Source organism: Mustela putorius, unplaced genomic scaffold (genome assembly GCF_011764305.1).
Source record: "Mustela putorius furo isolate JIRA1106 unplaced genomic scaffold, ASM1176430v1.1 tig00003834_pilon_pilon_pilon, whole genome shotgun sequence".
Classification (NCBI taxonomy): domain Eukaryota; kingdom Metazoa; phylum Chordata; class Mammalia; order Carnivora; family Mustelidae; genus Mustela; species Mustela putorius.
The window spans coordinates 30,271,817-30,284,809 of record NW_025421987.1 but is presented as its reverse complement, the minus strand read 5'-3'; positions in this window follow the sequence as shown (position 1 = coordinate 30,284,809).

The window sequence follows — 12,993 nt, the reverse complement described above, 5'->3', positions numbered from 1 at the left end:
TAACAGCAGCCATGCACTCACTTCTTTAAATGTTCTGTTTATCATCGGTAGGGCTAATAGAGCAAGACAAAAAAGAGGACTTTGTTCTTCCACCAGAGAAATCAAAACAAAACTCAGATTTTTAAGAAACCAAGGAGTATAATTTACTAGAGTTGTTGCTTTCTATTTTCTGTAGGTTTTTTTTTTCCTGAAGTTTCATTAAACATCAAGATCATCCTGATTATACTGATTGTGTCACACAAACTAGCCACTAAATAAAAGACAATTAGATTTCTGACACTGAATTGAACTATCTTTATCACGGAGAACAAAATATATTTGGGTAATAATACAAAGTCTTCTAATTAAATTCTTATCACGTGTAATAATGAAGAATGTGTGACCGTAGGGTAGAGCAAAACACGGTGCTCTTTTTTTCTTTTTAATGAATTATTAATCTAAAATCAAGTGTAAATGTGGAGGTAGATGTCAGGTACAAGTGAGGTACACTGAAATGATAAAGATTGTAGGGTTGGTAGTAGACAGATTTTATATGAACAGTATATTAAAAATGTCTTTTATTTATTTCTTCTGGAATAATCACTCACAAGGTGATTTAAACACAGAAATGCTATGCATAATTGATTCCAAAATTGCTGATTATTTTTGTTGGCAGTAAAATAACTGTGGATATCAGAAAAACATGCTTTGGATTAGATTCACAGTTTTGGCTTGATTTGTCGACTGGAGTAAATGATTGACTATTTCAATACTACAATTATGCTAGAAATTAAAAAATTGAATTACATTCTTCCTTGCCATTTTTACCTTACTGGTGCCTGAGAGACTTTTTGTTGAAAGATATATTACTATTAATTGCATTATTATGTTTTTTCAAATGCAATACACTTTAGAGTAAACTTTATGAAACAGGCAATAAATAATGTTTAAACAACTGTTAATTATTCAAACTCTTGGGTTGTCTTTCCCTTATAATTTTTTTTTTACTGTATCTATACATGTTACATGGACTCAAATAATGGATGTTAATGAAGTGTATCTTTAGGAATGGAGTTGGTCTGTCTTCATTAAGAATCTTAAATAACAAACTGCTTGAAAGGCACTCAAGAATCAGAGAAAGTACTTTTCTCTTCAATCCAGAAGATTTTTTTATTAAAGTTTCTGAATAGATATTAAAATTTGCTGAACACTGAGTGGGATGAATTATTGCCAAGCCTTTTTGAGATTTATTACATAAAATTTAGTTTTTCATATTCTTTTAGAATGTATATGTCACTATAGCTTGTATTTTCTTTTTAGGGGAAACAATCCACTTATTAATGAGTTAGCTTGATATCAGAAATGTGATGACTCAGTGTGTAGGTTGATGGATAATCATGAAGATACCTTATTAACAGTAGCACAATGTTAGGTTGACCTTAAAGTCACGTAATTTTATAATTTCATATTACTAACGGCCTAATAAAAACCATGTACATGCTATCACACATCTCAGCTGCAGTTCACAGAATTAAAATACCCTTTGCATTTGACTGAGTCTGTGTTACATAAGTGTAGTATCCCTGACATTCTTAGCTCCGTAGCCATTTATGCTTCTTTTTAAACATCTCTGTTTCTTCCTTTAATTTTTACTAATATTATCAAAAAAGCATAGGACTGCTAGTGAGATAGTACCATCTTTAGACTCTGGCAAAAGGGGCCCTTGTTTGAGGCCCTGCATTATTAAAGGTCCTGCTCTGGATATCCTTTCCCTGGATGTCCTCATGTAAAGGAAACAAATGCACTGAGAATCTGTTTTCCCTATTCTATGTTTTGGGAGATTGGGACAAAGTTAAATGTTTGTTATTTAAATGCATTGTTTTGTTTTGTTTTCTTACTCATTAAGGATAAAAAACAAGAGCATAAAGCCATGTTAGAGCTGTGCCCTTTAGGTTGTCAAACAGTTCTCAAAAAGAAATCCTATATATGTTAAAAAATAAAATTGTAGGGGTGCCTGGGTGGCTCAGTGGGTTAAAGCCTCTGCCTTTGGCTCAGGTCATGATCCCAGGGTCCTTGGATTGAGCCCCGCATGGGGCTCTCTGCTCAGCAGGGAGCCTGCTTCCTCCTCTCTCTCTGCCTGCCTCTCTGCCTACTTGTGGTCTCTCTCTGTCAAAAAAGTAAATAAAATCTTAAAAAAATTATATTCTAAGATATTCCTGCAGTTATTCAGATAGTGAATTATAAATTTACTCATACTACTTTTCAACTTCTTAAGTGAGCAAAAATAATGCGATAGCTTTTTGTTGCTTATTTTCCAATAACTGGACTAATCTTATTCGAGTCTTATTCGAGTCTTATAAACCTCCGAGTGTACAAATAAACAAACAACTAGAAACTTGTCTACCTATGTTATCTTAGCCTTTTCAAGTTGAGGGTCTTTCTTTTGGTTTGGGTTTTTCTTTCTTTATTTCTTTTCTTTTTCTTTTTGTTTGTTTGTTTGTTTGTTTTTGCAGACTCATACAGATAAATGCTTGGTTCTTCATATGTCTGCCATCATTTTCTCCAAGTATTAAGTACCTGTGGTAGATTTTGCAATTTCATAGAAGCCAATGACAGAAGAGATAAAATCAATTAGGAATATCTTAATCCCTTGCTCTTCTTTGATTCTTTGATGCAAATGTCTTATCTGTTTTTGTTTTTTAATTTATATCTGCCAAATCATAGACTAATCCTGTCTAGCCTTTTGGAATGATGTGATGCCCACTATTGATGTCTGGGCCAATAGAGATTTGCCTCTGGATTCAAAAACTGTTCACATTAAGGCCCCTTTAACCTTAGTACTCCATGTTTCCCTTCCTGTAGAATTTAGGGATTTCTTTATTACTTGCTGCTACTACTTGAAGGTAAGGGAAATTAGAAAAATTCCTTTAATTTACTTCTTCCACCAATGATGCAGAATAATTCTCATTCCAGATTAAATGGTGCTAAATGCTGGTAAATCTGTCAATGATGAGCAACACTAAGTCTGTTGTCTTTTCCCATACAAACATGGATATTTGAATAGCAGCAACATTCAGAAGCCCCAAAGTTTAGTTCCACAGTCCCACCTGACATGCCTGCGCTACTTCTATTTCTGTCTTCTTTTCAGTACTTCAGAAATGGTGAATGAAGCAGTTTATCTTCTTCCTATGTGAAAGGGACTTCTAACCCATGTTCTATTTCTTTATTTTTTTTTTTAAGATTTTATTTATCCATTTGACAGACAGATCACAAGCAGGCAGAGAGGCAGGCAGAGAGAGAAAGGAGAAAGCAGACTCCCTGCTGAGCAGAGAGCCCAATGAGGGGCTCCATCCCAGGACCTGAGATCATGACCTGAGCTGAAGGCAGAGGCCCAACCCACTGAGCCACTTAGGTGCCCCCCAAGTTCTATTTCTTAATGAAGTGGGCTTCACACTCTCTCTTTCTGTGGAGCCATAATTAAAAGACAAAATTTTTCTGTTTAGGAAAGAAGCATCACAAGGTACCTTATTCCCTCATCTGTAAAAACAACCAGATAGTGTCACTTTCCAAGCCTATAATATGTATTTTATCATAATTGTTTAAATGTTAATACCAATACTTGAATCATCTGTGGGTCTGCTTCTGTTGAATTTTTTTCTCTTAATTATGTATTGAGTTTCCTGTTTTTCCATACTTCTCACTTTCTGTCTCCTATTTTCTGGACAATCAATGTAAAGCAACAGCACAGGTATTATGGAAATATGACATTTTCTATTTGCATCCATGACCTTACAAGCTCTCTCCTTGTTATGAGATACAGCTAAAATAAGAAGCTAAATGTTCAGATGCTACCAGTTTAGGTACTGTTTTTGTTGTTGGTGTTGTTTTGTTTTTGTTTTCAATTAGATATTTTTTTCTTTTATCTTTTGTTAGTAAACCCCCTTTACACTCACACTACAGTTGCTGAAGGGCTGATCTCTGTAATCTTGTAAAACATTGATCAGGCATGTTATTGGAGTGCTATTTTAGAAAGATTTATGCCAGTCTATGAATCTAGTTTCTTTAGAAATCATCAAGACTTCATAAGTTCTCTCAGATTTCTATCTACTCTTTTGCTGCTAATTTTTCAGCAAAATTCAGATGAAAGGAAAAATTTTAGGTTGAGTGATTTAATTTTACATTTGAAGCTTTTTTTTGGATTCTAATTTATCTTGCTATTTAAAATTGTCCTTAAAATTCTGCCTCAGTGTTTTTTTTTCCTTAACAGCTGTGGCAATCTGCTCACCTATGGAACACATGTTCCTCTCTGAAATATCAGTTTCTAAGGAATCCTTACATATACTACTCTACTTAGCCTCCTATAAAAGTCTATTGTCTTTAAATATTTCATCTTGGTTTGAGGTTTTTTTTTTTTTTTTTTGGTTGTTTTGTTTTTGCTATCATGAGACAACAGGCCTAATATTATTCTACATCTTAACAAGCACTAGTAGCACACAAGTGGGTTTTTAAAGCATGGAAAATATAATAATTATTTTAGTCATGCATATTTAATTCTAAACCTGAATTTCATGGAGTCACTAGAAATCTGTGAATGTGCATATGTGTATTTAAGTTACAGATAAATGTAAACTTAAAGTTAACAATATTTTTAAACTAAGTTAATGTAGGTGATTGTTTCACAACTGAAAGTTAAATAAGTAATAGAGGATTTAGTTTAAATCCCCCATTTTATTTACTCCCACCCATGAAAAATTTAGAATCATTACCCAAAGACATAAAATATAATCGGCAAACTAAATGCACTTCCCTAAGGAAAAGTAATGACATCAATGTTTCTCATACAAAGAATATGTCAAAGAAAAAAGTAGATATATTAAAAAGTAGGAAGTTGTGAGATACCAAAGAGTGTTTTCAAATAATTAATGACAATAGTGACATATAATCTCTTATAGAAAACAATAGAATAATATGATTGAATATAATATTTAAAAATTTGGGGTGTGTTTGGTAGGGAAGGGGCTTCTAGTCTAGAGTTTTAGCTAACTTATTCTCAAAAAGGAAGGTGAATTAAAATAATTTATTAAACAAACAAGCTGAGAGTGGGGCACCTGGGTGGCTCAGTTTAGTATCTGCTTTCAACTTGGGTCATGATCCCTGGGTCCTGGGATTAATCCCTGCATCAGGCTCCCTACTCATCCGGAAGCCTATTTCTCCTTCTCCCATTCCTCCTGCTTATGTTCTCTCTCTTGCTATGTCTCTATCAAATAAATAAATAAAATCTTTTAAAAAATAGCTGAGAAAAATGTATCACTAGCATTTCTGATGTTAGAGCAAGTATTAGAGGGTATTCAACTGTTGAAACAAAATATAAATGAAACCAGATATAAGATCAGACAATCAGGATAAGATAAAGTATAACGATCTATAAAAGAGAAGCATTTGGGTAAATCAAATTAACATTAACAGCTTGTTGGAGGCCACCGCACGGCTGGAGTCGAGGACCAAAACAGGCTCTGACTTGTGTCTCCTTCAAAGTCTGGACACCTCGACAACATTAAGGACAGGAAAGTTGAGTGCACTGAGAAAGGGTCTGTGCTATGTGTCATGCGCTTGCCTGCGTGACTTCCCACACACACTCCCTGCAGTAGGGAACAATGTGGCCAGAGTCCTGAGTTCTTAGTTAATCCTTGTTGTTCTGTACCTACCATGACCCACTCCCTAGGTGATTGTTTTGCTAATGGATTTAGCCAAAACTACCTGGGCTCATGAGGTTTGCTTGTAGTTAATGTAAACTTGTTATAGGAACTTGCGGTCATCTGACTAGGTACTGATATAATGCTCCTCCTATTCTGCTTTGCCTTATAAATGCTTGTAAGACGTGGAATAAATTTGGCACTGTTGGACATCCTCTTCAGTATCCCTCTTGCTCCCATCTCTTTGTCTCTTAACTTTTTTTCATCATCCTCTTAGCCCCCACAGTTATTTACCCTGGTGGATTCGTCGCGCTGGCTGCGACAACAGCTTAAAATAATATAGTGATATTGAGGGGAGTTTTAAAAATTTAAGGTATACAAGAGAAAGATGATATAAATTCTGAAAAAGAAAAATGCAGCTAATATAATCCAAAGCCTTAGATATTTCCATATTGAAATTAGATCTTTTTATTAAATTTTGATAAGATAGAAATATCTGATATGATCTGGAAACTACTAATATAAGGTAAAAGAATGAGTATATGGGTGTTATGAGGAAAATGGAATGATTTTCTAAAAATAAATTTAACAACTCAGTGATGAAAGAAACTCATAATGGGCAAAATAGAAGAACAGAAGTTGTAAAGTGGTTTATTTAAATGCCCAATATCAGAAAACATATTAAGAAATTTATATTAAAAATAATTATCAGATATAAAAGAAAATAAGTTATATACTACAAATAAGAGAAACAAAAAATAAAGAGCATTCAAAAGTAAAAGCATGGAAAAGTCAAATACTATGCATGTACCAATCAAAAGTAATTGATGGAGCTCTTAATTAGGCACAGTTGAATTTAAAGGGAAAAGATAAAAGGAAATATCATGATGATAAAATGCTTAATTAATGAAGAAATACAGCAGATTTTAATTTGTAGTCACATAATACAATGTCACAACAAAGTAAAAATTTACAAAACAAAAAAGGTAAGTATAAAAACCTATAATTATAGTGAGAGATTTTTGACATAGCTTTTTCAATACTTGATAAGACAGTCAAAAAACAAGTAAGAATATAGAAAATTAGATTGATGAATAATCTTGATATAATTTTTTAGCTACAGAAGACTGCTTCCAACAATTGTAGAAAATACATCTTTTTTAAGTACACATGGAGCATTAATAAAATTTCACCATATGCTATGCCACTAAGCAAATGTTGACATACTTAAAGGATTTAAATCATTCAGAATCATTCTGATTACAGAATAATGGAAGTAAGCTAGAAATTCTTAACAAAATATAACTTGAAAATCACCATATGTTTAGAAATGTAAAGCTTTTTCTAAATAATCCATAGCTTAAGGAAATAATTCATAAGTGTAATTATAAAATATTTTGTACTAAATGATAGTGAATATATGATATATTGAAATTACAGAGGAGAGGAACAAAGTTATTTCTTTGAATTGACAGGCAAAAAGTGATAAATGGAGAGGAGTGTAGGGTGAATTTTTTTTTTAAAGAACTAAACACACAAGGGAATTTATTTGTTTATTGGAGAAAGAGAGGGAGAGCATTGAGGTGGGGGAGGGGCCAAAAGAGAGGAGAGAAGCAGACTCCCTGCTGAGCATGGAGCCCCAGGCAGGCTTGATCCTACTAACCTGAGGTCACGACCTGAGCTGAAATCAAGAGTTGGACATTTAACCAACTGTGTCACCCAGATGCCCTGGTGAATAAATTATTTTATAATTGTTTTATCAGTTGATTGCCATATGGAAAATTATCTGTACTAGACCAAACTGGACACAACCCAGGTGTTTAGCAAAAGTTGACTGTGTACATGAATTGCTGCATGGGAAAAATGCAATGCTATATGAGAATAAAATAATGAACATGCATTACTTGTTCTCACAAACATAATGTTGGATGAAAGAAGTCATTACATAAGAATGCATGCTAAATGATTTTATTTATAAAAGCCCAATACAGGGAAAACTAATCTTCAAGTTACAAATAAGGATCCTGGTTAGGTCTGCTCAGTACAGAAGGGATAAAGATTGGAAGATGATGGGGGAGGCAGCGAGGCTTTTAGTTTTCTAGCATTATTATATTTCTTGAACCAGATTGTAGTCACATGGGTATGTTTATTTTCTAAATATCTGTTGAGTTCCACACTTAGGATTTGTGCATTTTTCAAAATAAACTTCCTTTTTTTCATTTCAAGTTTTTATTTAAAATCTGGTTAGTTAATGGATAGTGTGATATTGGTTTGAACAATAGAATTTAGTGATTCCTCACTTAAATATAACACCCACTGCTCCCCACAAGTGCCCTCCTTAATAACCATCACCTATTTTACCCATCCCTCTGCCTGCCTCTCCTCTGGCAATCCTCAGTTTGTTCTCTATGATCACGAATCTGTTTTAGGGATTGCCTCTCCCTTTCTTCTGTCCTCCATGTTCATCTCCTTCATTTCTTGATTTCTATATCTGAGTGAAATTATATGACATTTGTCTTTCTCTGACTGATTTATTTCACTTAGTTTAATACACTCTAATTTCATCCATGTTTGCAAATAGCAAGATTTCATTCTTTTTGATGACTGATATATATGTATTATATGTATATGTATATATATATTTATATACATTTCATTATATACATATATACACACATATATATGTATACACACATGCATATGTGTATATAGATACATACATACACACATATATGCTATTATTTTATATGTACACACACACACACACACACACACACTTCTTCTTTACCCATTTATCAGTTGAGTATTTGGGCCCTTTCTGTAGTTTGGCTGTTGTTATAATGCTGCTAAAAACATCAGGCTGCATGTGTCCCTTTGAATCAGTTTTTGTATTTTTTGGATAAATACCTAGTAGTGCAATTGCTGAGTCATAGGGTAGTTCTGTTCTTTAACTTTTTGAGGAATTGCCATACTGTTTTCCAGATTGGCTGTACCAATTTGCATTCCCACCAGCAGTGTAAGAAGAGTTCCCCTTTATCAACATTCTCACCAACATCTGTTGTTTTCTGTGTTACTAATTTTAGCCATTCTGATAGGTGTGAGGTGGTATTTCATTGTGGTTTGATTTGTATTTCTCTGCTGGTGAGTGATGTTGAGTACCTTTTCATGTGGCTGTTAGCCATCTGGATGACTTCTTTGGAAAAATATCTATGCATGTCTTCTGCCCTTTTATAAACTGGAATATTTCTTTTTTGGGTGTTGAGTTTGAAAAAATTTTTATAGATTCTCCCATTCCAAATTTTGCCTTTTAGTCTTATTGAGTATCATTTGCCATAGAGAAGATTTTTGTCTTGATAAAGTCCCAATACTTCATTTTTTATTTTGTTTCCCTTGCTTCTAGAGATGTGTCTAGTAAGAAGTTGTTATAGCTAAAGTCAAAGGGGTTGCTGCCTGAGTTCTCCTCAGAATTTTGATTGTTTCCTGTCTCACATTTAGGTCTTTCACCCACTTTGAATTTATTTTTGTGCATGGTGTATGAAAATGGTCAAATTTCATTCTTTTAGATGTTGCTGTGCAGTTTTCCCAGCAGCATTCTTTGAAGAGACTTTTTCCATTTGATAGTTTTCCCAAACCCTGCTTTGTTGAAGATTAGTTGGCTGTATCGTTGTGGAGCCATTTCTTCATTTTCTCTTCTATTCCATGGATCTGTGTGTCTGTTTCATGCCAGTACCTTACTGTCTTGATAAAAATACCTTTGTACTATAGCTTGAAGTCCAGAATTGTGATACCCGCAGTTTTGCTTTTCTTCTTCAAGATAGTTGTGGTTATTCATGGTCTTTTGTGGTTCCACACAAATTTTAGGATGGTTTTTTCTAGCTCTGTGACAAGATAAACTTTCAATAAAGAATTTAATTGGTATTTATATCACTTGATACTGACATTTGCTGTTTTATATATATATATATATATATATATATATATATACAGCATATATGTGTATATATATATGTGTGTGTGTGTGTGTGTGTCAGAAGTTCTGGGATTTCTATATTATGCAAATATGAGCAATTAAAAATAAATCCAGAAATATTATTAAATAAGTTATGGACATATTGATATGAAGAAAATGAATTAAATGCACACAAACCAAAACATACTTTTAGACATACCTCAAAACAGCAGTTACATTCTACCCACATTCTCCCAGATATAGAATAATGCTAAAAAAGTAGTATGTACTTAAGAAATATTTATTATAAATCAGAATTCAGTGAAGTTGAGAATCATCCCAGTGAGGCTGTTTATTTACATGATTTTCTGATCTTGACCAAGTTACTTAAATTGTCTCCTTAGTATCTTGGTTGGAAAAATCCATAAACTTTCTATCTCTTAATATATTTTTAATAATCAAATGAAATAACTTATGGAAAGGAACTAGCACTCAGTAGGTTTAATACTAACAAACATAAAAATATTAAAATAATATCAATACTCCAATTGTAATTTACTAGGTTAATTCCTAAAGAACTTCCTTTTAAATTTTAAAAATTCACATAGTTTTGTATGGTAGTAAAATATGAATTTTTCTGGTCATTTTTCATAAAATTTCAATTTTTACTTGTAAGAAATCCAGATCAAGTGACTTGGTAAAAATATTTCTTTTAATGAGATTTTTGCTAACTTTTATTTCACAACCACATAGTTATGAGCAAGTTGTTTATGTTAAAGAACCGATTACACATTCCACCTCCCAATTGGAGAAACACTGGGCCTAATTATGTTTCTACGGCATTTCTATTTAACATAGATTCTGAAGTTCTATATTGCTAATTTTGCCTTAAAGAAAGCTCTGAGATCTTGAGACATTTACTTAATCTTCCTGACACTCAGTGAATTTATCTTCAGAGTACAGTAAGAATAATTATTTAATATAATTATTGAGAGGATTAAGTTATGTAAGTTTAGGTGATTATAAGTCATAAAGCTTTGAGAGAATTATTTTTTTAACATTAATGAAGAGCTTTCCCTAAAATTTTCATCTGCCCACCTAACTTTTTCTATTCCTCACCTCACATCTAATTCATCAGGAAGTATTTTTAATTTGGCTAACAAAACACATTGCAAATATGCCTGTTTCTCTTTTAATCAACTGATACCGTCCTAAGCAATTATGTCTCTCCCCTATAACTAAGGCATTATTATATTTCACCACCTTTAATTCACTTTTCACTACACACAGATTCATTATCATAAATTCAAATAAAATAAGATTACTCCTTATTCAAAACAAACAAAAAGTTTTCTATTGTTCTTGGTAAAAATTTAAACTACTTAATTTAATTTTTTAAAAAATGAAGAAAAGAAAAAACAATGATTTTCAAGTATGTCAAGCTTTTTCTCACCTCTAGTACCTCATGCTAGTCATGGACCAAAATGTTGTTTCTTCTGATTATCTGAATAAGTTGTTGGCAAAATTCAGTTCTCAGCTTGAATATCATATTCTTTAAAGGATTTCTTTCATAACTTGTTTACAATAATTCTTATTCAGATAATATTTCTGTGATTTGCTGTCTAGATCATTATTGCATAGGAATTATCTTTTTACTTAATATTTTTCTTACTTTCATTTCTTAAAGGTTTGTTAAGAATAGGGACCTTTGTTTGTCCTATTGAGTGTTTTTACTTAGAGATTAGCACTGAGACAATTATTTTTGAATAAATATCCAGAGTAATCACTAGCCAATGAGGCAGAGAGCACATAAACCAGATGGAATCCATGATTAAAGGGGTTTGTATGTTCTGATGTAGTGTACTTCTTGATTTTAAGTGGGAACACTTTAGCAATTCACTATTAAATTAGTAGTTGTAAACATTAAAATAAAGATATAGGAACAAGTTGGTTGAATATTTTATTAGTGTGAGAACTTATATACATTGATTAATATATTCATAACTTTAAGTTGTACACATGATAGAAATATGAAATAGGTATGTGCTATTGTGAGTGTTGTGAAGTGTGTAAACCTGGCGATTCACAGACCTGTACCCCTGGGACTAATAATACATTCTATGTTAATAGAAAAATTAAAAATTAAAAAAAGAAATATGAAATATATATATTTGACATTATTAACAATTGACCAATTTCAGAAACAAAAATGGTGGGGTTTTTGTAAAAGCAGTAAAATATAACACAAATTATATGGTATAATTAAATAAAATATAATTTGTCGCTAGGAGAAATTCAGTTTGGACTAGATTTATCACTTAAGAAATTCCTGAAGGAATTAAGAGATAGTCACTGATTAAGAATATTTAGATAACTAAATGTTTAAGGTACAGATTAAAACTTTTCCAAAGAAATTTGAGAAATAAAAACATGACTTTGTATTAGGAGACTTTTATATAATTTTCTTTCTTTTAGAAAAAGCTTTTTTTTAAGTGTAGCCAGTTAAAGCAAAACATTAAAAAAAAAATAAGTAATCAATTATTAAAATAGGTCACTGGCATCATTGCAATTCCAAGCCATACAAGAAACAATTAAAAGTTGCCGCTGCATGAGGCTTCAACTGGCAACACCAAACCATTTTGAGTGAGACGACTTTTCAGCAAACATAAAATGTAATGCCCAAAGTATTTTCACAAGTCAAAGAATATTGAACTGGACTTGGCATCCGAAATGCTCAATAGGACAGCATTTCACAATGTGAATGTTATAGCACCAGAACATTTCACAGAAACGTATTCTGGTTCTGTCATTAAACATCATAAATTTAACCATACTCTAACATTGGATGACCATTGGACTCCTAAGCGAGCTGTCACTTGAGATATATATTAAGTTCAAAATAGTTGAGTCTGAGCATTGACTTTAATTTTTTACTTACCAAATGCATAAAGGAAGTATTTATATAATTAAAAATGTGTTCAAAGTTGGCATAGCTCTACTCTTCTTACTGAACTTTTCTTCATTGTGTTTGTGCATATAAGCTGTTTGAAAGAAAGTATTATACAGAGTGCTTAGGATAAAATAGATTTCTAATAAATAGTAGCCCTATTATTATTAATGTTAATAATAATATCAATGCTATCAATATGTTTTCATAGGACTATATGTAGCCAGATTGTTCACATCAATGCTGTTTGATGATATCTCTGTCAGAATCCACTCAGAAAAGTAGAATTTATGCTAAGCAATTCATACAGAAAGTATTCACACAGAAGGTATTAAATACTAGGGACTGGTTACTTCAGTTACACCAAAGTAACTAGAGATTAATAATTTCAGGAAGCTTCTCCATACTAGAGTGCTGGAAAAAAC